General features: G+C 41.3%; 1 protein-coding gene and 1 pseudogene across 3 annotated transcripts in view; one reads left to right on the top strand and one right to left on the bottom strand.

Moving 5' to 3' along the window:
* The first annotated feature begins 4203 nt into the window (after window positions 1-4203).
* The window catches only part of Ark2n (arkadia (RNF111) N-terminal like PKA signaling regulator 2N), an 89491-nt gene continuing 66474 nt past the window's right edge, over window positions 4204-27220 (top strand). For 2 of the 3 annotated variants that reach the window (XM_026414503.2, XM_026414501.2), the window contains exon 1: window positions 4204-5148. The gene's annotated coding sequence lies outside the window, so the exon portion shown is untranslated. The remainder of the gene's footprint in view (window positions 5149-27220) is intronic. The other variant, XM_026414502.2, reaches the window with a different exon arrangement.
* On the bottom strand, window positions 16923-25638 carry LOC113200906 (elongation factor 1-beta pseudogene; annotated as a pseudogene).

Below are 27220 nucleotides of genomic sequence, written 5' to 3'. Positions count from 1 at the left end.
CCCAATAATACTGGGTGCAGGGCTGGGCATGGTGGCACACGTCTGTAATCCTAGCAGCTTGGGAGGCTGAGGCAGGAGGATTGCAAGTTCAAAGCCAGCCTCAGCAATAGGGAGGCACTAAGCAACTCAGTGAGACTCTGTCTAAATAAAATACAAAATAGGGATGTGGCTCAGTGATCAAGTGCCCTTGAGTTCAATCCCTAGTACCCCTCCCCCAAAAAACAAACTAGAGTGCAGAGAGGCATGATGTTCCTCTCTCTGAGAGGATCTGTTCTCTCCTTGAGAGTGCCCCCTTTCCCTTTTGCTATCCCTTCAATAAACTCATTCCTGTTACTTTGAGCAGCATGTCTGAAATCTTTCTGACTTGATCGCAACAATTGGGGTTTGAAGGGGGATTCTTCCCTCTGACTCAGTTCCTCTGAAGTCCCCAACTCTGTAACATTGGTTTCTCTGATCAGCCATGGGCAATCTGGCCCTCAGATCATTGTCCTCCAGATTTCCCAGGGACTCTTGCTCCCTCCTAAAGACATCAATTGCTCTGCATATTTGTTTCTCCATTACAAGCTAAGTGTATCTTTTCTACCAAGTCCTTTGCTAGACAGTGAGAGGCTGAAGAGGGGCACATTTAATCAGGTGGGTCAACCGACAAGACATCCCTGCCCACCCCCTGCCCGCTGCAGCTTCTTATCTATTTGCCACCTGAAACTGCATCCTTGTAGATTCTTTTCTTCCTTTCTTTTTTTCTTTCTTTCTTTCTTTTTAAAAATTTATTTATTTATTTATTTATTTTTGCAGTACTGGAGGTATATACCAGGCAAGTGCCCTACCATTGAGCTACATCCCCTGCCCTTGCAATTTTTATTTTTGATACAGGGTCTCACTAAGTTGTCTAAGCTGGCCTAGAACTTGCAATCCTCCTGCCTCAGTCCCCTGGGTCCCTGGGACAACAGGAGTGTGTCACAGTGCCTGGCTCATCCTTGCAAGTTTCTGAATCTCAGACATATTTCTTCCACTGACCAGAAGTGCACCCAGTGTTCCTGGGTCATGATGTGAAGGCCTGAGTAGGACAACAGTCTGTCCTGTGGGGCTCTACTCTGGTTGTCAGAAGCATGAGAAAGGATAGGTCCCTAGAACACACGAGGGGGAAAGTTAGGAGGTAAACACACAGGTGCTGTGATGGATAGTCAGGCGCTAGTTTGGATGGGATGTCAGGGGTCAGGTACCATATCGTACAGATCACAAGGTCAGGGTCAGGTACCATATCATAAGGCTGACCCCTTCATTAAAAAATGAGAGGAAGCTAGGTACAGTGTCTACATCTATAATCCCAGCTCCCAAGGAGTTTGAGCCAGGAGGATCTTACTTTGGGCAATTTAGTAAGGCCCTATCTCAAAAAAAAAAAAAAAAAAAAAAAAAAAAACTGGCAGTGTAGTTCAGTTGCTAGGGTGCTTGCCTAGTATGTACAGGCACTGGCTTCAATTTTCAGTACTACCAAAAAAAAAAAAAAGATGCAAAGATAAAAGAGAGGTGAATTCATACTTGCTGATAAATTTATAACTGTTCTTTACATTTATTTCTACCTGTTTAAATTACAGACTTTTGCCAGGCGTGGCAAATATATGCCTGTAATTCCAACAACACCAGAGGATGGAGCAGGAGGACTGCAAGTTCAAGGACAGCCTCAACAATTTAGTGAGGCCTTAAGCAATTTAGTGAAATACTGTCTCAAAATGAAAAAATAAAAATGGCTGGGGATATAGCTCTGTGGTAAAGTGTCCCTGAGTTCAATCCCCAGTACAAAAAAAAAAAAAAAAAAAGTTAGAGACTTTCTGTATGCACCAGGTTTTAGGTAGATCATCTGATTGGAAAGAGGACATCAGAGCTGGGTTCCAGAGTCCTTTATTCAAGACATCAGAGACTCCAACATCCATCCCAGAGGACAGGAGAAGTCCAGGGAGATGCCCTTTCCTGCCATTCTTGACCACCTCCTGGCTCCGATTTCATGACATCTCTTTGCACTATTCCATTCTGGTTCTGGTTCTAAGGGAACTTATTGCTCTGGAAAAATGAGCGTGTAGATTGGCGCAGTGGTACATGCCTGTACTATAATCTCAGTCTCTCAGGAGGCTGAGTTAGGAGGACCACCAGTTCAAAACCAGCTTCAGTAATTTAGTGAGGCCCTAAGCAAGTTCAAGAGACCCTGTCTCTAAACAAAAAAGGGCTGAGGATGTGGCTCAGTGGTTATTTTCCTTTCTCTTTTTCTCCTGAAAGAGTCTGGGCCTTTGTCAGTACCCCACAACTTCTCAAATTCCTTGTGAGTTAAAGTAGCAGAAAATGAATGAATGAATTCATGAAATAACACAGATAAAATATTTGTCTGGCACATAGTATATTCTCAGTGAATCTCAAGAAGGCAATTCATGGTTATGGTTTAAAAAGTGGGCTATGGAGTCAGACTGTCTGTTAGAATCCCATTACCAATGTGTCATCTTGGGCAGGTCACTCAGTGCTTCAGTTTCCCTCTTTGCAAACTGGGATTAGTAATAACTTCAAACTCACAGGGTTGTTATGAGGATTAAATGAACGAGTCCATTTTTTGTTGTTATTGTGGTGGTGGTGTTGGGCAAACACTGATAGGCAAGCACTGTACCACTGAGTTACATTCCCAACTAAGGTGGATGTAACTTCTAATGTTTTGTAGCAGAGAAGTATGAGTATGATTGATAACAATTAGTTGAATATTTCAAAATAGGTACTAGAAGCCGTCAGCAGGCATGCAGGTAATCCCAGAAACTGGGAAGGCTAATGCAGGAGGATCAAAATTTGGAGGGCAGGCTGGACATGGTGGTTACATACCTGCAACCTCATAAGCTCTGGAGGCTGAGACAGGAAGATCCCAAGTTCAAAGCCAGTGTCACCAATGTAGGGAGGCCCTAAGCAACTTAGTGGGACTCAGTCTCAAAATAAAAAATAAAAAGGGCTGGGAATATGGCTCAGTGGTTAAGTGTCCCTGGGTTTAATCCTTAGTACTAAATGGGGGAGGGGGAAAGTTGGAGCCAGTCTGGGTAAAATAAAAAAGACAGGAGGGCTGGGGCCCTGGATTCAATACACTGTGGTGATGGTGGGGGTAGTGAAGGATCTCAAAATAGCTAGTAGTGAAGATTTTGAATGTTTTCAACACAATAAGTGTCTGAAGTAATGGATATATGATTTACCTGACCTGATCATGACACATTATTTTTTGAAATGTCACACTGTACCCCATAAATAATACAATTATCATATGTTAATAAAAATATATTTAAGCCTGGTGCAGTGGCACACACCTATAATCTCAGTGGCTCGGCAGGCTGAGACAGGAAGATCACATGTTCAAAGCCAGCTTCAGCAATAGTGAGGTGCTAAGTAACTCAGTGAGATCCTGTCTTTAAAATAAAAGAAAATACAAAATAGGGCTGGGGATGTGGCTCAGTGTTTGAGTGTCCTGAGTTCAATCCCCAGTACCCAATCTATCTATCTATCTATCTATTAGAAAATATATTTAAATTCAGCTTATTGGGGGTGAGGTGGGGATTCTGAAGGGCCAGGTCTAAAGAGGAGTCTGTTAAGGGGCTGGAGAGTTGTGGGATTTTCAAAATCTCTTCCAACACAACACACTAACATTCCATACTGGGGATAAAATCCAGGCTCGCTCTATCACTGAGCGACATCGCTAGCCCTTTTTATTTTTTCTCTTGAGACAGGGTCTCATAAAATTGCTCAGGCTGGACTCAAACTTGGAATCTTCTTGCCTTAGCCTCCCAAGTAACTGGGATTACAAGCATGGGCCACCACATCAAAATCCAGCTGTTTAAAAGGGAAATGTATGAATGTCATAACGAACCCCACTACTATGTATAATTATAATGCACTAACAAAAAACAAAAATATCAAGGTAGGAATAATAAATGTAGCAGAAAAATATAAATGATAAAAAAAGGTAAAGACTCTTGATATTTTCTCTTACAGTCGTTTATTTTGTCCCCTTTCAGAACTTTGTATTGCTCGTAGGGAGCCAGATATTGAGTAGTGAGGTTGTGCTTCGCATCGCCTTTTCCTCCTTTGGAAGCCTTCTACTCTCCAGACTGCTGTGATCGCTTCATCTTTCTCCAGGTCCCCCAACAGGAACTAATCCCCCCCCCCCCGCCTCCCTCCTCCGCCCCATCTCTGGAACGCGCCTGGAAAACTCAGAGACAGCGCCGTTGCGTCACTCTTCCCAGGGCAAGCTGCAAATGCAAGGAATGACTCTGCAGAGGTGGAATTTGGGGCGTTTGGAACCAACGTAGAGGCAGAGCGGGGTCTCCCTGGCGGATCCCATCGTACCAGCAGGTGGCGCGCTATCTGCAAGGCTCGCAAGGTTCCCGTGCAGAAACTTGAACAGGACGTTGGTGCCACGGCACCAGAGGAGCACAGCCTGGTCTCCCCAAGCCAAGGTGATGACTTCCGAGGAAAAGTGGGTAGAGAAGGGAGCCGGCTTCCTGCTGGAGTGATTCAAGGATTCAGATTTCGCTAGCATCGGGAAACCTTCGGGAGGGGGTGAGTACTGGGCAGTGCACGGGAATGAAAGCGCTATCCTTGGTTTGCACTGATTGGCTTTTCTACCCCCTTGGAAGGCTGAGACAGGAACGAGAGCATGTGGGAAAGACGCCCGAGAAGCCGGCGCCAACGCGCCGACACTCTGCAGCGGGAGGAGCGCGGATTCCCTCCCGCCAGATGGCGCTGTCGGGCTTTCCCCTGGCCTTCTATTACAGTCCTCAGAGGCTCCAGCCGCAGCGGCCGCTCTAGGCGACCCGCGCTAGCTCTGTGGTTCCGGGCGGAAGTGAGGCGCAGAGCGGAACGGCCTCTGGTGACATTTTCTTGGGGCGGCGCGGACGACTGAAGGGAATTGGTGGTGGAGGCTGTGGAGGCGGCGAGGTTCTCTTGGCCCCGGCGGGGGCGCTGACTGCGACCCTCTGCTGGTTGCCGGGGTTCGTGCCTAGAAAGAGAAGGCGGTGGCGGCCGACGCGTCTCTAGTCACCGCGACCGGGAGAGTCCGGGCCGGGGGTCCGTGCGTGCCCCGACGGGGCGCGCGGAGCGGGTGAGAAGGTACGGCGCAGCAGCGGAGCGCAGGTGAGGCGGGAAGGGGCGCAGGGCCGCGGCCTGGCTGCTGGTCTAGCCGCGGTGCTCGGGCTGCGTCCCAGGGAAGGGTCGGGGCGAGGCGGAGGGTTGCGGGCCGCGGGTGAGGGCTTTGCGGTCTTCGGGCGCGGGGTCGTCACGGGCCCTGTCGGCATGTCGGAGGCTCGCTGGGGGCTTGCTCCAGAACTTGGGAAGCGCGGTCCGTACAGCTTCCACCCCGTGGCTTGCCTGCTGCTGGTGACCCCCGCGTCCTCCGGCGTAGCCGAGTTGTCCTCCGCGGCCGCTGGGGCTTGGGACCGGCGAGAGGGGCTGCAGCCCCCAGGCCGCGTGGGGAAGCGACTTCGTCCCTGGAGTTGTCTTCACTTAACTTTTCGGCGCTCAGAAGGGCAGGGGAAGCGGAGCCGAAGCTCCGCCAAGTCGGCGAGCCGGAGTCTGGCGCGGACACCTGCCCCTGCCGCGAAGAGTCCCGGCGGCCTCCCCAGCGCCGCGCTGCCGTGGCCTTGGAGAAAGGGCTGTCATGGGATTGGTGCTGCCTGCCTCTGGACGCTTCCACGACTGTCCGACGGCAGATGCCAGAAATCAATGGGAGAGATAAATCCAAAGTTGTCCTCTTCTTGGGAGTTTGCGATTTTCTTTAAAAGCAGGCTAGAACGTAAACTGACGATTCCCTGTTTAAAAACTTCTTGTCTTTCTTGATTTCCCAGGGTTCTATTCCTTTCCATAGTAGCATTTCATACTTTTTCTTATTGTACTGATTTGTGTATCGTACAGATTATCTAGCAGTCCCTATTGGAACTGTAGGCCATTCATTCATTCTTTTAAATTGCTCTGCCCTGGTTACAAAAGAAGAGATGCTTCTCAGGTTGAAGGAAGAGAGGGTTTTACTGGCCCTCTTAGATCCTTCACTGCTTGGCAGTTTATGCTTAAGTATGCTTTTCGGATTTTGCCTGAGCTTTTGCTTGCAGAATCCTTCCACCCAGTTGGATGAAAATCCCACTGATGATGCTTTATCAAGGTTGGACTTCTTAATTACAAATGCATCTGGCAGTTTTGCTTAGGTTATTATTGTGTAGTATCGCTGGGCACATGCTAACTAATAGTTTGAATCACTCCCTTCTCTTGGGATATTTTAAGGGTGGAGGCTATTAACTTTTTAAGGTAGTTTTGCTGATCCTGGCAGTCTGGATTTCTCCAGTAATCAGAGCATTGCCTTTTGGTTTAACAAGCATTTTTACAGACTAACAGGATAATTGTTACCTGGTGTCCTGAGGAGTCACAATGATAATTTATTTTTTTTAGTAGAAAGTATAATATTTTGGCTGATTAATATGCCCAATACAATGTCTAGTTGAGTGCCTTGTGTACAGTAAATATAAAGTTATGAATTATATTTGATTCCAGGTAACCAAGATTGAATTCACTGCAGTGAGCTGTATGCTACTTTAAAAAGAACCTGAATGAAATTTTTAGGCAGATTCATTAAATGAGAATTAAAAACACTTTTAAAATTTATAAATCAGTCCCCCTCCCCCCTTTTTTCCTCCACCGCTACTGGGGATAAACACAGGCCTTCCTGCTTGCTAGGTAAGCACTCTAGCACTGAGCTACATACCCAACTCTTGCTTTCTTTCTTTCTTTTTTTTTTTTTTGGTGGTACTAGGGATTGAATTCAGTGGTGCTTTACTACTGAGCTACAGCCGTTTTTATTTTGAGACAGAGTCTCCCTGAATTGCTGAGATTGGTTTGGAACTTGTGATACTCCTGCTTCAGCCTTCTAAATAGCTAGGATGACAGGCATGTACCACTATGCTTGGCTTAAATCTGGTTCCTCTAGAGTGCTTTTCACTAACACCTTTATTATTATTATTTTTTTTTTTTCGGTACCGGGAATTGAACTCAGGGGACACTCGACCACTGACTGGGCACATCCCCAGCCCTTTTTAAAATTTTATTTAGAGACAGGGTCTCACTGAGTTGCTTAGTGCCTCACCATTTCTGAGGTTGGCTGTGAACTCACAATCCTCTTGTCTCAGCCTCCCTAGCTTCTGGGATTACAGGCATGCGCCACTGTGCCCAGCTCAAACCATATGTTTTTTATAATGTTAACATATAGTTGTAAAGATCAGAATAAGTGTTTAGGTCTGAAAGGCAAGGAGAAACTTCAAGGTACTTAAAAGACTAACTAAATCAGAATTTTTGTTACCAGGGATTGAACCCATTGGTGCTTAACCACTGAGCTACATTCCTGCCTTGTTTTATTTTTTTTTGAGACAGGGTCTGGCTAAGTTGCTTAGGGCCTTGCTGAGTTGCTGAGGCTGTCTTTGAACTTGTCCTCCTGCTTCAGCCTCCTGAGCTGCTGGAATTACAGGTGTGCATGAGTCTGGCCTAAATCAGATTTTTAATGGGGATTTTTTTTTCCCTGAACCTTTTTGTGGAAAATAGGGTGGACTGGATTTTGAAACTGGAACCTTACTCCCCATTGTTGGCTTCATATTAAGTTCATATTGTACTTGTTTGTTATGTTGCTCACCAATTCAGTTTATATTACTCTTTCATCCATTTATGTGAGAGTTACTGTCATAAAACTGTTTTATAGTTTTTGTGATTTATTCAAGACCCATGTATTGCTGGGCACTGTGGTGCACACCTGAATCTCAGCACCTTGGGAGGCTGAGGGAGGAGGATTTGCAAGATTGAGGCCAGCCTGGGCAGTGTAGCAGATCCCTTTCTCAAAATGAGTGAAACCCTGTCTGAAAACAAAGGTGCTTAAGGGTGTGGTTGTGGACATCTTTAATCCCAGCTGCTCAGGAGCCTGAGGCAGGAGGATTGCAAGTTCAAGGCCAGCCTCTGCAACTTGTGGAGACCCTGCGTCAAAAATAAAACAGGCTGGAGATGTGGCTCAGTGGTTAAGCACCTCTGGGTTTGATGCCTGGCACCACAACAAAACCAATCAAAACGAAACAATGTCAAGGGGCTGGGTTTTTTCCTTGGTGGTACAGCACCCCAGGGTTCAGTCCCTAGTATCCTCTTCCCACCAAAAAACTCATATAAAGATAAATTCAGCTTTAGGTTATAATTTAATGCAGCTCTGCTAGAACTGTATGCTAATGTATTTCTGTCAAAGGTTGTTTGCTTTTAATATTTATATTGACTTTAGACTTTAAAAATCTCTTCACTGTATGACTATCAACTTCTTTGTGATCTGCAATGTTATGTTTTTTTTTTTTGTTTGTTTGTTTTGTTTTTTTCCCTTTTGGTAGTGGAATTGAGCCCAAGTGTGCTTAGCAGCTGAACCACATCCCCAGGCCTTTTTTATTATTTTGAGACAAGGTTTCACTGAGGTGGATAGGGCCTTGCTAAATTGCTCAGGCTGACCTGAACTTGTGATCCTCCTGCTGCAGCTTCCATAGTTGCTGGTATTAAGGCTTGTGCCACCTTCCCTGGCAAGTATTTTTTATTCTGTGGTTCTGAAAATCAAACCTTTAGCCTTGAGCTTTGAGCTTACTAGGCAGATTTTCTACCACAGAGCCATATTCCTAGTCCTTTCCCTGTTTTTTAAAGTTTGGAACTGGTATATTTTAGAGACCCAAAACTTACATATGGTAACTTAGATAAATTATCTTAGACTGTTTTCATTTTCTTGCATTTTCTAGGGACATAAAAATAATGTTATATTGTGTTTGCTGAATTGACAATGCTTGAAACACCTATAACATTAATTTTTTTTTTTTGTGGTGCTGGGGATTGAACCCAGGGCCTTGTGCATGTAAGGCCAGTTATAATTGTGTAGGCAAAATGAAATAGACATATAATAACTTGAGTAAAAGGTTGTGAAACTATAGAAGGGGTAATAGCTATTGAGAAAGCTCAGAAGACTAAATATTCATGTGGAACCTCTTTTATTTTCACAACACTAATTTATTGATTCCCTATGTGTGCCAGTAGTGCTGTAGTTGCAAAAGCTGTGGAGGAAATTAAGACCAACAAGGTTCTGGTGCTTCTGAAACTTCAACATTTAAACCTGAGGTTTGAGATGGGTTTCTGAATGACATTCCAGTCTAATGAACAGGCTAGGCAAAGTCATGAATATCAAGCTTTTGAATTAGTCTTGTTGGGCCAGTGCCTTGAATTTTCAGAGGGTTGGATAGGGTAGATAGAGGTAGGGCCTTGTAAAAGGAAGGAGCGGGGTGAAGTGAAAAGGTGTACCTCAGTCTGCTAACAAATTTGAATTTTCTTCTTTTAGTGAAGAAAAACTCAGGTGGTATATGAAGGATGAGATAGGCCTTTTTTTTTTTTTTTTCCTTGTACCAGGTATTGAACCCGGAGCACTTAACAACTGATCCACATCCCCAGACCTTTTTTATATTTTATTTAGAGACGGTGTCTCACTGAGTTGCTAAGTGCCTCGCTCAGTTGCTGAAGCTGGCTTTGAACTCGGGATCCTCCCGTCTCAGCCTCCTGAGCTTTAAAAAGTAGAAATTGTACTGCTCCTATTTATATATAGGATGTGTGTGTGTGTGTGTGTGTGTGTGTGTGTGTGTGTCTGTCTGTCTCATATATATATATATATAAAATATATATACTTTAAAAAAATTTTTTGGTGGTGGTTGTTGCTGGGGATTGAACCCAGGGCTATGCACATGCTAGGCAACTTCTATCACTGAAGAACACCCAAGCTCAGGTCTCATTTACTTATTTTGGGTTTTTTTTTTTTTTTTGGTACTGGAGATTTAATCCAGGGGTGCTTAACCACTGAGACACATCCCCAGCACTTTTTATTTTTTATTTTGAAACAGGTCTCAGTTGTTTAGGGCCTCACTAAATTGCTGAGGCTGGTTTTGAATTTGTAATCCTCCTGACTCAGCCTCCCCAGTTTCTGGGATTACACATGTTCATCATCATGCCGGTTTAGTTGGATTCATGATCACCAGATTAAAGAAATTTAATAATCTCCTACCCCCTACTGCATAATGGATTGAACTCAGAGATGCTCTATCACTGAACTATATCTCCAGTACCCTTTTCCCCTGCTTTTTAAAAGACAGGCTAGTTAATTTGCTGAGGCTGGCATTGAATTTGTGATTCTCCTGCCTCAGCATCCCCCGTAGCTAGAATTAGTCATGTACCACTTCGTCCCAGTATTCTTTATCTTTAATCCCACCCACTTTCCTTATTCTTTTAAAACTTTTAGTGAGCTTAAGGGAAAGAAGCAAGTGTTTTCTTCTGTGTGGGCAGCTTCTCTCATAAGAGGTGGGATTGATGTTTAGTCAGTCAGTTTTTATACTCAGCCTACGGGCCCTGTAAAGGGAAGAAGCGGGGTGAAACGAAAAGGTGTTTTGCTTGTTTTAAATCTATTCCTTAACTGCTAGGAGTGGAAACATTTTGTATATACTATAAACATTTATCAGAACATATTAGTAACAGCTGAGAATAGTAAAAATGATTTTAAAATATTTCATTTTTTGTGGTGCTGGGAATTTAACCCCAGGACTTTGTACGTGCTAGGTGAGCACCCTACCACTGAGTTATATCCCCTGTCCTAAAAATATTTTAAAATAACCAATGACTCATAGTCTATTGGTTTTCTTATTTAGAATTTGTGCTTTTAATTTACAGTGTTTGTTATAAATTTTGTTTTTCATGTCTTTATCCAAAATAAGGAAGCTCATTTCTATTTGCTTAGGCTATCACTTAAAATAGTAGGTAAATGGTGCAGATCTCTAAGTTATTAACTGGACTTATTTATTAGTGTACTTTAATTATACAGAATAAGGGATTTCATGGTGGCATAGTCATACATGCAAATAACATAACTTTGATCATATCTATTCCTCAAAAAGGAATACTTTAAAAAGTTTTTTTTGTGAGTACTGGACATTCTGTCCCTGAGCTACATCCTTGTTTGCCCCCCCCCCCTTAGAATGTTTTTTTTTTTTCTTTTTTGCCAACATGGTGGTGCACTTCTGTAATCCCAGGGGCTTGGGAGGTGGAGGCAGGAGGATTGTGAGTTCAAAGGTAGCCTCATAAACTTAGTGAGGGCCTAAAGCAACTTAGAAAGACCTTGTCTCTAAATACAATGTAAAAAAGGGCTGGGGATATGGTTCAGTGGTTAAGTGCCCCTGGTTTCAATTTCTTATTCCAAAAAAAAAAAAATTATTTTTCCTTTTTGAGATACGGTCTTGTTGAATTGCCTAGATTGACCTTGAATTTGTGATTCTTCTGCCTCAGCATCCCAAAATACTGGGATTATAAAATTGGGCCACTCTGACCTACAACATTTTTCTTAAATGGGTCTCTAAAAGCTTAAAAGAATAAGACTGGAGACTTGAATGTGAATGTTCTTTTTTATACTGCCCATTCCTTCCCAAAATATTCTTTTTTGAGGAGAGGGTAACAAAGATTGAACCCAGGGATGTTTTACACTGAGCTATATCCCCAACCCTCTTTATCTTTTGAGAAAGGGTCTCCCCAAGTTGCTGAGTCTGGCCTCAAATTTGTGATCCTCCTGCCTCAGCCTCCAGAGTTCCTGGGATTACAGCCATGTGTACTGCACCAGCTCCAAAATGCTTTTTTCCTACCTGAAAATCAAGTCCACATTTTAGTTAATCAGTTCTGATTAGAGCAATAAAATTAAATCTGTTAAATGTATGTATTGGGAACTGAGCACAGTGTTGTATACTTACTACTGAGGAGGCCGAGGCAGGAGAGTTGCAGATTCGGGGTGAATCTGGGCAATTTATCAAGACCTTATTTCAAAATAAAATTTAAAAGGGAGTTTGGAATGTAGCTCAGTGGTAGGGCACCCTAGGGTTCAAATTTAATTATAATAGTTATTCCTAAGAAAGATATAAACTACAGTAGTCTAGATATTAATTTTTTATTAGTATGGTTAATACTTGAGAAACAAGCTACTGACCAAAGAAATCAGAAGTTATCTTTTTACTGTGTTGTCTGGGTTTTAAAAAAATAAGTTTCCTGATGTCTAGAGTCACTATTTTGTTAAGTTCCTTATAATTAGAGAAGAGTATTGTTGGGGATAGGGAAGTTGGGTGTGGACTAAAACTCTAGGAAAACAGGATTGTTTTCCTTTCTGTATTAAGAACAAAAACCTCATGCAGTCAAGTTTTAAGCAGTATCCTGCCTGCCTTATTTTAAACATAAACTAAAAACCATAGCATAGAAACAGGCTTTCTTTTTTATCCAGTGCTGAGGGTTGAACTCAGGGCCTCCACATGCTAGGCAAGAGAAGAAAGTTTCATTTGTTTTTGTTTTTTGGTGGTACTGGGGATTGAACCTAGGAGCACTCTATCACTGAGCTATATCCCTCACCCTTTCTATTTTATTCTGAGGCAGTCTTGCTCAATTGCCCAGGCTTCTCAGGTGCTATGGTGCAGGCCTGTAATCCCAGTGGCTCAGTAGTCTGAGGCAGGAGGATCACAATTTCAAAAGCCAGCCTCAGCAATTTACTGAGCCCTAAGCAATTTAGTGAGACCCTGAATCAAAATAAAAAGGGCTGGGCATGTAGCTCAGTGGTTAAATGCCCCTGGGTTCAAAAACAAAAAGCAAAACAAAACAAAAATATTTATATTGCCCGGGCTGGTCATAAGCTTGAATTCCTCCTGTTTCAGCCTCTTCAGTAATTGGAATTACAGGTGTATGCCATTGTGCCCAGCTGAGAAGCATGTTCTGAAGTCAACATTTGGCAGGGTGGGCAGTACCAGGGATTGAACTCAGGGGCACTCGACCACTGAACCATATCTCCAGACCTGTTTTGTACTTTATTTAGAGACAGGGTCTCACTGAATTGCTTAGGGCTTCACTAAATTGCTGAGGCTGGCTTTGAACTCTCTATCCTCCTGTCTTAGCCTCTGGAGTCACTGGGATTATAGGCATTCACCACTGCACCTGGTTTGAAGTCAGCATTTTATTGTTTCCCATTGTTTTTTCCTCTGCAATTCACTAAGCAATTTGTTGTGTATGTACATCGGATAGATTTTTAGCAATTTGTCTTGGGGACTTCAGGTTCCAACATTTGGTGACCCTTCTTTATGTAAATTGTTTTCTGAGGGAAATAGAAAATGACCAGAACAAAAATCTTGGAGAAATTTAGACCCTGTATCTTAAATTATTTTTGATTTACACTAATTTTTTGAGTAATGGGTAACTCACCTTTTTTGCATTTAGTAACTTACGTGGATTCTTATTTGATGTTAGTTTATTCACAGTCCCAGCGCTGGGCCAGGTACATGCCAGAAGTGGTAGTATCTGCAGTAATAAGTGATTTGAGCAACCGTTATCACTTTTGGCCTATTTATAGGGCTTTAATCAGTGGAGAAAAGATTGGCTGGCAAGCAAGCAAAGCTGCTCTCTTTTCATATTTTCAGTCTCACAATTTATATTTCAGGTTCTTCGTTGGCATAATCCAGTATATATTACTGTAGACAGATTCATTTAGCTTTATTTATTTTAGCATTTCCTTATGTTGGCCAATTTATATTGTTATATTGTAAGCATATACAAATATGTAATAACATCCCACTATTATATACAACTATAATCCACCAGTAAAATATGGAGAACAAAGGAAAAAAATACAATTTTTAAGCACTTTTTTCTTTCTTTTTAAATGTCTGTATTTTTAGTTGTAGATGGACACAACACCTTTATTTATTTATCTATGTGATGCTGAGAATCGAACCCAGGGCCTCACACCTGCTAGGCAAGCGCTCTACCACTGAGCCACAGCCCCAGTCCTTAGCATTTTCTTTATGTACTCTAACCCTTTAAACCTCTTCTCAGTCATTTTCTTTCCTGTTCCCCTTGCCCCCTTTAGTACTAGGAATTAAACCCAGAATGTCATGCATGAACTACACTCCCAGCCCTTTTAATTTTGAGACAGGGTCTCACTTTATTGCACAGGGTGGCTTCCAACTTCATGACCTTCTGCCTCCTTCCTGAGTAGCTGGCATTTCAGGTCTGTCATTGGGCTGGGCTCAATTACACTTTGTTTTCTAGTACTGGAGATTGAACCCAGGATCACTCCGTCACAGAGCTATACCCCCAGCCTTTTTATTTTTTATTTTGAGACAGGGTCTTAATAAGTTGTAGAGGCCTGCCTTGCACTTGCAATCCTCTGCCTCATCTACTGAGTAGCTATGATTATAGGTTTGGCCACTGAGCCTGACACAAAATTGTTTTCAAGTATTGGTGCTTATATAAAGTAGTAGTTGCCTCTCAGTGGTAGAATGTCTTGCCTGGGGTGTGTGAGACCCTAGGTTCAATCCCCAGCACTGGGGGAAAAAAAGTACTAGTAGTCAATTAAAGAAGTTAATATTTATATTATATTAGGAAAGAGGACCCCCCTCCCCAATATTTCAAAAGATTCAGAAACTTGGAGTTTATTGGCCAGCCTCAGCAACTCAGTGAACCCTAAACAATTTAGGCATAAGCAATTTAGTGAGACCCTATCTCAAAAAATAAAAAGGGCCTGGTGTGATAATCCCAGTGGCTTGGGAGGCTGACGCAGGAGGATCACCAGTTGAGAGCCAGCCATAGCAACTTAGGCACTAAGCAACTCAGTGAGACTCTGTCTCTAAATAAAATATAAAAAAGGGCTGGATATGTGGCTCAGGGGTTAAGTGCCCCTGGGTTCAATCTCTAGTACCCGCCTCCCCCCTCAAAAAAGTGTTTGCTTTATGGTGTAGGAAAATATTACATTACATAGAATCAGTATGATTTCTCATAGAGTAACTTCTCTTTGATTTTATTTTTCTCCATAAAACATAAGACAAAAAGTGACACAGTTGCTAATAGCCTAGTAAAGCTGTTTCCTTACTAGAATACTATAAATAAAGTGACTTCATATTTATGCATAAAGCAGCAAAATCAAATACTATAAAATTAAATATCTTAAGCCACATGGCACAAGAATAGGGTAAAAAGTAGTATCTTGTTAAATATCAAAAGAAAGTCCCTTCCCCTCAAGATTTAAGGAGAGAATCCATTATATCCATAACTATGAAGTTCCTGAGTCTTTTTTTTTTTTTAAAGAGAGAGTGAGAGAGGAGAGAGAGAGAGAGAGAATTTTTAATATTTATTTTTTTAGTTCTCGGCGGACACAACATCTTTGTTGGTATGTGGTGCTGGGGGTCGAACCCGGGTCGCACGCATGCCAGGCGAGTGCGCTACCGCTTGAGCCACTTCCCCAGCCCCCCCCCCCTTTTTTTTTGTACTGAGGAGTAAATCCAGGGGCACTTAGCCACTGAGCCACAACCTAGCTTTTGTATATTTTTATTTTGAGATAAGGTCTCTCTGAGTTGCTTAGGGCCTCACTAAGTTGCTGAGGCTGGCTTTGAATTGATGTTCCTCTTTCGTCTTAGCCTCCCTAGTCACTGGGATTACAGGTGTGTGCCAGTGTGCCTGGCTACAAAGAGTTTTATTTCATTAGTGGCCATAGTGTTTTCTTTCTTTTTGTGTATTTGGTGGTACTGGGAATTGAAACCGGGGACACTCTACTCTGAGCTACATCTTCGCCCTTTTTATTTTATATTTGAGGAAAGATCTAAGTTGCTGAGGCTAACCTTGAACTTGTGATCCTCCTTTGTCAGTCTCCAGGGTAGGTAGAAATATGTATGTGCCATCAAGCCCAACTGGTCTTGGCAATTTCTTTTCTTTCCTTTTTTTTTTTTTTTTTTTTTTTTGGTGTTGGGGATTGAATTCAGGGCCTTATACATGCAAGGCAAACACTCTATCAACTGAGCTATGTCCCCAGCTCTTGATAAATCTTTATTATGTGTTAGGAACTGTGAATGAATGGAATTAACATGATCCTTGTTTTTATGGGATATTATAAGGTAATGGGGCTGAGAAGATGAGGAAAACATTTATACAAATAATTTGTTTCTTTTTAAATGCTTTTCTCATAATGTGCCATTTATTTTTCTCTTCCCCCAAGTATAAAATTAATCTTTTTTTTCCCCTTATTGTGGTACTGGGGATTGAACCCAGAGATACTTTAACACTTGTTACATCCCCAGCTTTTTCACCTTTCCTCTTTAAATTTTGAGATAGAATCTCACCAAATTACCCAGGCTGGTTTCAAGTTTGGGGTTCTCCTGCTTCAGTCCTTGGGCTTTGTCAGGTGTGGTAACACATGTCAGTAATCCCAACTATTTGGGAGGTAGACACTGTGGGATAGCAAGTTTGAGGCTGAGTTACATAATTTAGAGAGATTCTGTCTCAAAAAAGGGCAGGGTTGTGGCTTAGTAAAACTAATGTCTAGCAATTTGAAGCCCCGGATTTAATCCCCAGTACTACAAAAATAAAGTAGCATAAAATCTTGGTTTTAAGTATCCTTAGTGTTTGTGTGTTTTTGTTTAATCTTTTGAACTTTTATTTAGTTACATTGACCCAGGGTGGATTTTAGATCTTCCATGAAAGTAACCATGTCTAGGGATTGTCCTTAGTCCTCTACAGCAGTGATGTGCTCCTCTAACATGTGTGTTCCAACTGTATCATGTTCAACTACACAATGTATTTGAAGTTTTTGTTTTTTTCCCAGATTTATATCAGTGCTTTGTAGTTATACATAATGGAGTGATTTGTTATCTATTAGTTCATGCACACAATATAACAGTTAATTTGGCTGCTGTAATTCCCCTGTATTTCCCCTTTCCCTGCTATCCTCCCTGCCCATGGTCAGTTTACTCTACTGATCTCTCTTTGACAGTATTTGAAACTTTAAACTTCATATCCCACCAGAAGTAGTTTTAGAAGTCCCAAACCAAGCTCTCTGTTTGAATGCTTCTGATACACTTTTTTGCCATATCTATGTCATCATCCCTATGTTTCACATCTAGTGAGAGGGAAGACTTGGCAAGAAGTATAGATTTTTTTTTGGCTATCTTTGACTGATTCTGTACAAGGCATTCTTCCTTTAGCCTCCTGCTTCTTTGCTTATCCTCAAATCCAAAGAGACCAGTATCTTCATCATCTCTACTGTCAGTAGTTCCACATCTTATGTCATCTGTATTGGTAGAGCCACACTTGCCTAAAGCTTTCTTCACAAAAGGAAAAGGCTGGCCTTTTCCTTTTCACAAGTCTTGATGTGCTTATACTGATATAGGCCATGAAAGAAATCAACAGGCGATGGGCTGGAAACTGCTTCAAATACTTCCCATATCTGCTCGTAATGGCACCTACCCCTCCATGTATCTCTTGTCTGCCAGGGAAATGCTGAGTAACGGGAGGCTGGCAAGATTTTTCATATCTCCAAAACCACAGGCCTTGGCCGTGTCTGGGAGCTGGGTAGTAATAGAGCAAAACAGTGTAAGAAATCAGTGACCAGCTCTAAGAACAAAAAGGTACTTATTTTTGTTTGCTTTAAAAATTACCTTGATGGTACACACCTATAATCTCAGCAATTCCGGAGGCTGAGGTAGGAGGATGGCAAGTTTGAGACCATACTGGGCTTCTTAGTGAAACTGTCTCAAAATATAAAAAGGATTGGGGACATAACTCAGTGGTAGAGTGTCCCTGGGATCAAATAAAGAAAAGAAAACTATCTTTTTTTATACAGTAGACAGTGGAATGTATTTGTGTGCTATGGTCAGAAAAATCAGGTAATAATAGGTGTTAATTTTCTTGGGTAGTTATTAGTATTATGATTCTCCCCTTCCATTATATTTCACAGTATTCTATTTTGATAGCTAGCTTATCTAACACTGTGAAATATTAATAACTTTAAAACTTTTCGAGAACATTGGCTAAAACCAGCAGGAAATAGGTACACAATACTGTTTGAAAGCTTTCATCTTTCTTATTTTCATGTTACAATTTGTCTGTTGCTTTCCAGTCTGTGTGTTTCCTATCCCTGGTTTTTGGTTTGTTTATTTATTTTTTAGTACCAGGAATTGAATCCAGGGGTGCGCAACCCTCCACATCTCCATCCCTTTATTTAGAGATAGGGTCTCCCTAAGTTGCTTAGGGCCTCACTAAGGTGCTGAGGCTGGCTTTGAACTTGTGATCCTCCTGCCTCAGCCCCAAGCTGCTGGGATTATAGGTGTGTACCACTGTGCCTGGCTATTTGTTTATGTTTAAAAAATAAAACTAGATAGAACTTCAAAATGGTTTTTTGGTTTTTCATTTTTCTTTTTTTTTTGGTACTGGGGATTAAACCCTGGGGCACTTCTACCACTGAACTACATCTATAGGCCTTTTATTTTGTGTTCTGAGAGAGGATCTCACTGTGGAAGTTGTCTTGCCGCAGAAGCAAGAAGCTGGCCTTGAATTTGCAATCTTTCTGCCTTAGCCTCCTTAGTAGCTGTGATTATAGGGGTGCACCACTGTGCTGGGCTTGAGCATCTTTTTTTTTTTTTTTTTTTTAAAGCATCTAGGTATAGAGTAGGCACATTTGAGCTAAGGCAAAGTAGCTAAATAAGTGATTTCAGAGACCCACAATTATGGGTGTGTAGCTCAGTGATTAGGCACTTGCCTAGTGTGTGAGAAGCCTTACGTTTAATCCCTAGCACTGCAAAAAAAAAAAAACAAAAAACATCAACAACAAAACAGAAACCTTTTTGTCTCTAAAGATGATTGATTGCTAATGGATTTCTTTTAAAAAATCTTGATCCAATTGAGTATGGTAGTGCATACCTGTAATCCTAACAACTTGGAGGATGAGGCAGAAGGATTGCAAGTTTGGTGCTCATCTGGGCAATTTAGTAAGTCCTTATCTGAAAATAAAAATTTAAAAAGGCTGGGGTTGTAGCCTAGTGGTAGAGCACCCCTGGGTTAAATCCCCAGTAAAACACACACACACTATCTTGGTCTCAACTGATAGGGAAATTGCTACTGCTTTTAAAAAATGAATTCGCAGTTAGCTAGGCATGTTGGCGAACCAGTAAATCCCAGGTACTGGCGAGACTGAGGCTAGCTTGGGCAATTTTGTGAGATCTTATCTCAAAAATAAAAGGGCTGGGGATTTACCTTAGTGGTAGAACACTTCTGGGTTCATATCTCCAACACTAGGAGGAGAAAAATCTATTAAAAATTGGATTTTGTGTTTTTAGGGAAAATTATGAAATCAGTAGCATAGCTTTTAAATTTATGAAGTGGCTTGGTATTTGTTAATACATAAGTAGAGAGTGCACCCTGTAATCCTAGGGACTCAGAAGACTGAGGCAGGAGAATTGCAAGTTTGTGATTTTTTTCTTTTTTTAGTACTAGGGATTGAATCCAGGGGTACTGAACCACTGAGGCACACCTCAGCTCTTTTTCTTTTCCTTCCTCCCTCCCCCACCCCTACTTTTTGAGGCAGGATGTTGCTGAGTTGCTTAGGGCCTTCTAAGGTGCTGAGGCTGGCTTTGAATTTGGGATCCTTCTGTTTTAGCCTCCTGAGTCACTGAGATTCAGGTGTGCACCACTGCAGCAGGCGAGAATCAATTTGCTAGGCAAGTCTTGGCAATTTAGTAATACCATATATCAAAATAAAATATATAAAAAATAAGATTGGGGGGTATAGCTTTTACTGGGGGTAAAGTGCTTGTGGGTTCAACCTCCAGTACAGGGTGCAGGGGAAGCCTTAGATTGTACTAATTGAGTCATAGATCCCCCCCACCCCACCATTGTATGAGGGATTGAATCCAGGGGTGCTCTACCACCAAGTATATCCCCTAACCCTTTTCAAATTTCATCTTAAGACAGGGTTTTGCAAAGTTGCCCATGGTGACTTCCAACGTGCTTTCTTCATTCTTATAATCCCTAAGTTGCATATCCTGTGGTGTTTTTTTTAAAAAATATTTATTTATTTTTGTTCTTTTTGTTTGTTTTTGTGGTGCTGGTGATTGAACCCAGGGCCTTGTGCATATGAGGCAAGCACTGTACCAACTGAGCTATATCCCCAGCGTTTTTGTTCTTTTTTGGGTATACATGACAATAGAGTGTATATTGACACATTGTACATACGTGGAGTATAATTTATTCTAGTTAAGATCCTACTTTTGTGGTTGTACATGATATGGAGTTACCCTGGTCATGTATTCATATAAAAGAATAGGAGAGTTATGTCCAATTGTTAATTCTACTGTCTTTCTGATCCCCTATCCCACCCTTCTTTTCGTTTTTTTGTCTAATCCAATGAATTTCTATTCTTCCCCTCCCCACACTCCCTTGGTGTGGGTTAGCATTAACATATCAGAGAGAACATTTGGCTTTTGGTTTTTTGGGATTGGCTTATTTCACTTAGCTTGATAGTATCCAGTTCTATCCATGTATTGGCAAATGCCATAATTTTATTCTTTGTGGCTGAGTTATATTTCATTATATATATATATCACCTTTTCTTTATCCATTCTCCTGTGAAGGTCACTTGGGTTGGTTCCATATCTTGGCTATTGTGAATTGAACTGCTATTAACATTGATGTGGCTGTGTCTTCATAGTATGCTGATTTTGAATCCTTTGGGTATAAACCAAGGAGTGGGATCATTGAGTCAAATGGTTGTTCCATCCTAGTTTTCTGAGGAATCTCCGTACTGCTCTCCAGAGTGGTTGCATCAATCTGCACTCCCACCAGCAATGTATAAGTGGCCATTTTCCCCCACATGCTTGCCAACATTTATTGTTACTTGTATTTTTGAGTCATTGACATTTATTTATTTATGGTTGTGAGAATCCAACCCATTGCCTCACATGTGCCAGGCAGGTGCGCTACCGCTGAGCCCCAGCGCCTTGTTACTTGTATTCTTTTTTTTTTTATATATTTATTTTTTAGTTGTAGTTGGACACAATACCTTTATTTCACTCGTTAATTTATTTATTTTTTATGTGGTGCTGAGGATCGAACCCAGGGTCTCGCACGTGGGAGACTAGCTCTCTACCGCTGAGCCACAACCCCAGCCCCTTATTACTTGTATTCTTGATAATTGCCATTCTGACTGGAGTAAGGTGGAATCTTAGTGTAGTTTTGATTTGCGTGTATTTAATTCAGTGGCTGCTATTTTGAAAAAATAATTTCTAAAGCCTTTTATCATTGTTATGTTCTTCTGGGAGGCTCATATTGTGTTAATAATGCATCTGTTGGTAAAGTGAGGTAAATGATAGCTTATAGCAGAGTTTGTCTTTACCATTTTTAAATGGTTTGGGAATTATTAAAATGAATATTTATAGCAAATAATCTAACATTTTAAAAATGTCCTCATAATGTTTAAAGAATCCAAACAACATAAAGGCTGGGAGTGGTGGCACACGCTTGTAATCCGAAAGGTTTGGGAGGCTGAGGCAGGAGGATCATGAGTTTAAAAGCCAGCCTCAACTATTTACTGAGGCCTTAAGTAACCCTGTCTCTGAATAAAATGCAAAAAAGGATATGGAATGTGGCTTAGTGGTTAAGCACCTCTGAATTTACTCCCCAGTACCAAACAAACAAACCCATCATAAAAAATCTATTTTGATAATTTTTTTTTTTTTTGCAGTGCTGGGGATAGATTCTAGGGCCTTTCACACCTTCAACAAGTACTGTAGCACTGAGCTACATCCCCAGCCCTAATAAAACATTTATTTAATATTTATTTTTTAATTGTAGTTGGACGCCGTACTTTTATTATTTGTTTTTATGAGGTGCTGAGGATCGAACCCAGGGTCTTGCACATGCTAGGCAAATGCTCTACCGATGAGCCAAAACCCCAGCCCCCCTAATAAAACATTTTTAAGGAACCAAATGTATAGTCAGGCATGGTGGTGCATACCTATAATACCAGAGATTTAGGAAGCCAGTGGGTCAGAAGTTCAAGACCAGCCTCCTAATCTTAGTGAGACTCTGTCTCAAAATAAAAAGAGCTCTGGGGATGTAGCTCTGTTGTAAAAGGCCCGGGATTCAATTCCTAGTACCAAACAAACAAACAAATGATAATCCAAAAGAAAACCCAAATGTATGTGGTGCTTTGTATCTACAAGGCCTAGCAAAATGTCTTACGTTTAATATTTTTTGTTTGCTTGGAATTGAACCTAGAACATTGCACATGGGTTCTACCACAGATCTACATCTCTAACCCTGCTTAAATATATCTTGTTCAATAGATATTAAGGGTCTCCATCTGGGTATTTTTCTAGTTGATTCAGATAAGTAATCAATGAGACAGAAGCCCTGTTCCCTTGTATCTTATATGTTGCAAGGCATATAGACAGTAGTAAACTAATCATGAAATCATGACAATTTTTTGAGGGGATGGGTACTGGAAATTGAACCCAAAGGCACTTTACCACAGAGCAATATCCCCAGTCCTTCTAAATTTTAATATTTATTTATTTAGGTACTGGGGATTGAACTCAGGGGGGCTCAACCACTGAGCCCACATCCCCAGCCCCATTTCATATTTTATTTAGAAATAGGGTCTCACTGAGTTGCTTAGCTGTCACTTTCCCCGATGACAAAAACACCCAGGGTCACTCCAGGGGAACTGGGCTGCGCAAAATAACCACACAAGAGACAGAGAAACCTTTTTCTTTGGGGGTCTTGTGATGGCTCCTGTGACCTTAATAATAATACCAGAGATTATTATTCAGCGAGGGAGGGAGGGACCGACCCATTGAGGAGAAGCCATTCAAATAATGCAAAGGGTTAGGTTTCAAGGGGCTGAGTCTAGCTTCATGATGTCTGCTGTCAGCAGGTTGACTGACATCTAGGAAGGCCACACCCAAAGGCAGAGTAAGAGAAGGGAACACACAAAGGGCATTTCCATGAAACATTCTATCCCAAACAGGGCAAAGGGTTAATATCACAAAGGAACAGGTGAGCATAGCTTGACCCAGGGGGCTACAGGAAGGCATGCCTAGGCATGAAGACACATTTGCTACATTTTTACAACTCTCAAGATCTGGGCCACCCCTACAGCCACTTTGATGCGGCCAGATCACTGGAAGTGACTGCCAGAGCCTCACCAATCAGGAGAGGAAAATGCTGGTCACATGATATGATGGCCTCCCACACTTAGCCCTCAGCTTTTGCTGAGGCTGGCTTTGAACTCGTGGTCCTCCTGCCTCAGCCTCCTCAGCCACTGGGATTACAGGCGTGTTCCCTCGACCCAGCCCAATTTTTAATTTAGAGAAAAGATCTCTTTAAGTTGCTGAGGGTCTCACTAAGATGCTGAGGCTGACCTTGAATTTGTGATCTTTCTGCCTTAGCCTCCTGAATTATAGATGTATACCACTGTGCCTGGCTCAGTTTTAGAAACTTTTTAAAAAAATTTTTTTTTGAGAGTGAGTTTTTAATATTTATTTTTTAGTTTTCGACGGACACAATCTTTGTATGTGGTGCTGAGGATCGAACCCGGGCTGCACACATGCCAGGCGAGCGCGCTACCGCTTGAGCCACATCCTCAGCCCAGTTTTAGAAATTATTAAAAACTAAAGAATAATGGATTTTGAGGGAGAGGAGCATTGAGCTATGGTCTGAATACGTGTCTCCTCCAAATGTGTATATTGAAATCCTAACCTCCAAGGTGAGATATCAGGAAGATTGGCCTTTGGGTGGTGATTGGGTCATGAGTGCCTGCCCAATGGAATGGCATTAGTGTACTTATGAAACAGCACAAAGAGAGATTTATTACCTCTTTTTACCATGTGAGGTTGCAGTAAGAAATAGTAGTCTGCTGGGCTTATTGGGCCACTCCTATTATTGCAGCAACTTGGGAGTGGAGGCAGGAGGATCACAAGTTCTAGCTCAGCCTTCTCAATTTATTGACACCCTGTCTCTAAACATAAAAAAGGCTGGGGATGTACTTCAGGGATAAAGCACCCTTGGGTTCAGTCCTCGTCCCTCTCCCCCCCCCCCCCCGTTTAATTTTTTATACTTTGTTCCTTGTATCAATAGGTTAAGAAAGTAAAATGTTCCCAGGTACTGATTTATAGATACTGTTTATAAGTAGAATCAAAAAGTTCAGTTTCACAAACAGTAACATGCAGTGATCTCTTTAAATGCAATTTTAATCCTTATTTTAAGCTAAGGGCAGTAATTAATTCAGTAAGCTAAATTCACACAAAACCTGTATACTCTGAACTACAAAGTGGTTTTTGTAGCTACATATGGTTTTAGTCAACTACACATTTCCACAAGTACTTACAAATATGTTAAAAGAACACTACCCCAAATGCTTATCTTAACCATTAGCTCGTTAAATATTGCCATTCCTGCTACTGAAAGTAGATGATTGGGAAAATGAGTTCTAAAACTTAAAAATTAACCTAAGTCCCAAAAGGTTTTATATCAAGAAAGTCTTTCAACATGGAAGCATCAACATAAAACTTTAATTTTCTAAAAAAGAAAAAAAAATCATTCTTGGGCTGGGGATGTGGCTCAAGCGGTAGCGCGCTCCCCTGGCATGCGTGCGGCCCGGGTTCCATCCTCAGCACCACATACCAACAAAGATGTTGTGTCCGCCGAGAACTAAAAAATAGATATTAAAAATTCTCTCTCTCTCTCTCTCTCTCTCTCTCTCTCTCTCTCTCTCCCTCCCCTCTCTCACTCTCTCTTTAAAAAAAAAAAATCATTCTTTAGAAAATATTAAAACAAATTATCGTTTAAGACACATAAACATTCTTACAAAACTAGTTTCAAATATCATCTCCTTAAAAGAAAAACCAGTTCACTATCTTTAATAACATCTCAGACCACTGTTTTCTGAAAAATTCAGAATATGTAAGGCATATATCTTAGCTGTCATAGTCAAAATGACACTTAGATTTCACATATTAAACAGCTATAGTATAGCTTATAATGGTACAAATATACCTAACACATAAATACTACTTCATCCTTCATCATAGTTAAAAGTCAGAAGGAACTGCATAATTTGTAAGGTACTTTAACTTATGTGTAGTCATTAAAACTCAGTGAGTAATTCAAGTATAGTCATGTAAAGGCAGGCAATTAAAGGCTCATGGATCACTCTAAAATCAAAGACATGAAAATGAAGGCTGAAAATTTTGTTTCTCCATCTTTCATTTACATGCCTAGATTTTAGGACATTACTGAACAAAATGCACAATTATTATATATGATTTCCACAGAAGATAATGAAATTTTATGAAGTACAAAAATTACCAAGATCTGTAGTTTGCTTCATCAAATGCTTTTCTAGCTCGTTTCAATTCTTCATTCATGGTAAGCAAGTCTTTAACCCTAGCAAACTTCCTTGGGTCCTTTTGAATCAAGAAGACAATATCTTCAACTTGTACTCGACCTTGTCTTCCAATTGACATTGCCTTGTGAGTCATTTCAGTGATGAACTCTATGACAAGGTCTTCAAGAATATCCACTGACTCAGTGTAAGGATTCTGGTCATCCCCAAACCCATACATCATACATCGTAATTCTTTAGAAAAAAGTCTTTCTTTTACCCTGTCCACCTTCTGTACTTCCTCCAATTTCTTATTTTCCTCCTCAAACTTGGTGTTCACTCACGGTCAGTTCTTGTTCCTCATCTGCCATCCCACTAGCCCGCCAGCCCACAGCGCTCAGTCCTCGTTTTTTTGAACCAGGAAATATACACTCAACATGAACCAAATCTACCAGGGCCTTGAACTCAAATTTCCTAACTTCCAGAACTATGAGGAATACCTTTCTGATTTTAAAGCTATTCAGTTTTTTTCCCCCTTTATACTGGGGATTGAACCCAGGGGTCTGAACTACTGAGCTACAAGAGCTACAACCCTGCCATTTTTTTGAGACAGGGTCCTTTGAAGTTCCTTAGGGCATCAGTAAATTTTCAAGGCTGGCCTTGAATTTTCAATCCTCCTGTTTCATCCCCCCTGCAGCAGGATTACAGATATGCACCACAGGGTCCAGCAGGCTGGAATTTTGATCCCCCTGCCTCAGGCTCCCAAATCCCTGGGATTACAGGCATGGACACTGTACCTGGTTAAACATGTATATCTTTAATGTGGATAGTCTAATTTATCTTTTGTAAAGATTTAGATTTGCCGGGCTGGGGTTGTGGCTCAGTGGTAGAGTGCTTACCTCATAGGCACAAGGCACTGGATTCAATCCTCAGCACCCCCCCTCCCAGTTCAGATTTTAAAGAAGACTGCTTTGTAGCATGATCCAGTCTTAGGCTGAGGAACAGGCTGGAAATTCAGAAAGTATTCTAAATATATTTTTCTAAATATATCATGGCCATTGACCTACATATTCTTTTCTTAGAAATGAGGATTATTCATTGTAGGTTAACTATGAGCAGTAATTAATAAAAATAATTAAAATGTTCCTAAACCCTAAATAGAATTGTTTAGTTTTCAGTGTGGGTAGCCATTTATCTTGTGTAGTGCTTTGAAATTACAGTTTTTTTTGGGGGGGGGGGCAGTATATGGATTGAACCCAGGGCCTTGAACATGCTAGGCAAGTACTCTATAACTGAACTACATACTCAGTCCCTTTTTAAAATTTTGATTTTGAGGCAAGGCTTTGCTAAGTTTCCCATACTGGCCTAGAACTTGGGAACTTCCTGCCAAAGCTGTCCCCAGTGTCTGGGATTACAATATATGTGTACCACCATGCTCATTTTTTAGTGCATTTTAAAAACGAAATTGCATGTGTGTTTTTTTTTTTGTGTGTGTGTATGTATATATTTTAAATATTTCTTGGAACATGGAAAACATTGAGGTCTTGGCTGATTCATGGTAAGATTATTTAGGTTGAGCTGGGTCGTCGCAGTGGCTCAGGTGTCTGAGGTAAGAGGATTGCAAGTTCAAAGCCAATCTCAGCAATTTATCGAGACCCTAAGCATTTTTGAGAGACCTGGTTTCAGGGCTGGCACATGCTCATAATCTCAGTGGATCCGGATGCTTAGGTAGGAAGAGGCTGAGAAAGGAGGATCGCAAGTTCAAAGCCAGCCTCAGCAAAAGCAAGGCACTAAGCAATTCAGTGAGACCCTATCTCTAAATAAAATACAAAATAGGGCTGGGGATGTAGCTCAGGGGTTAAGCACCCTTGTTTTCAACCCTCCCCCAAATTTAGATTTAGATTTAGATTATGATTCATATTTTATTTAGATTGTGTTGAAAATTTACTGGGA

This window comes from Urocitellus parryii, chromosome 13 (assembly GCF_045843805.1).
Source record: "Urocitellus parryii isolate mUroPar1 chromosome 13, mUroPar1.hap1, whole genome shotgun sequence".
NCBI classification, from domain to species: Eukaryota; Metazoa; Chordata; class Mammalia; order Rodentia; family Sciuridae; genus Urocitellus; species Urocitellus parryii.
The sequence above is the reverse complement of the archived record's forward strand: the minus strand, read 5'-3'. Positions and strand labels throughout refer to the sequence as shown.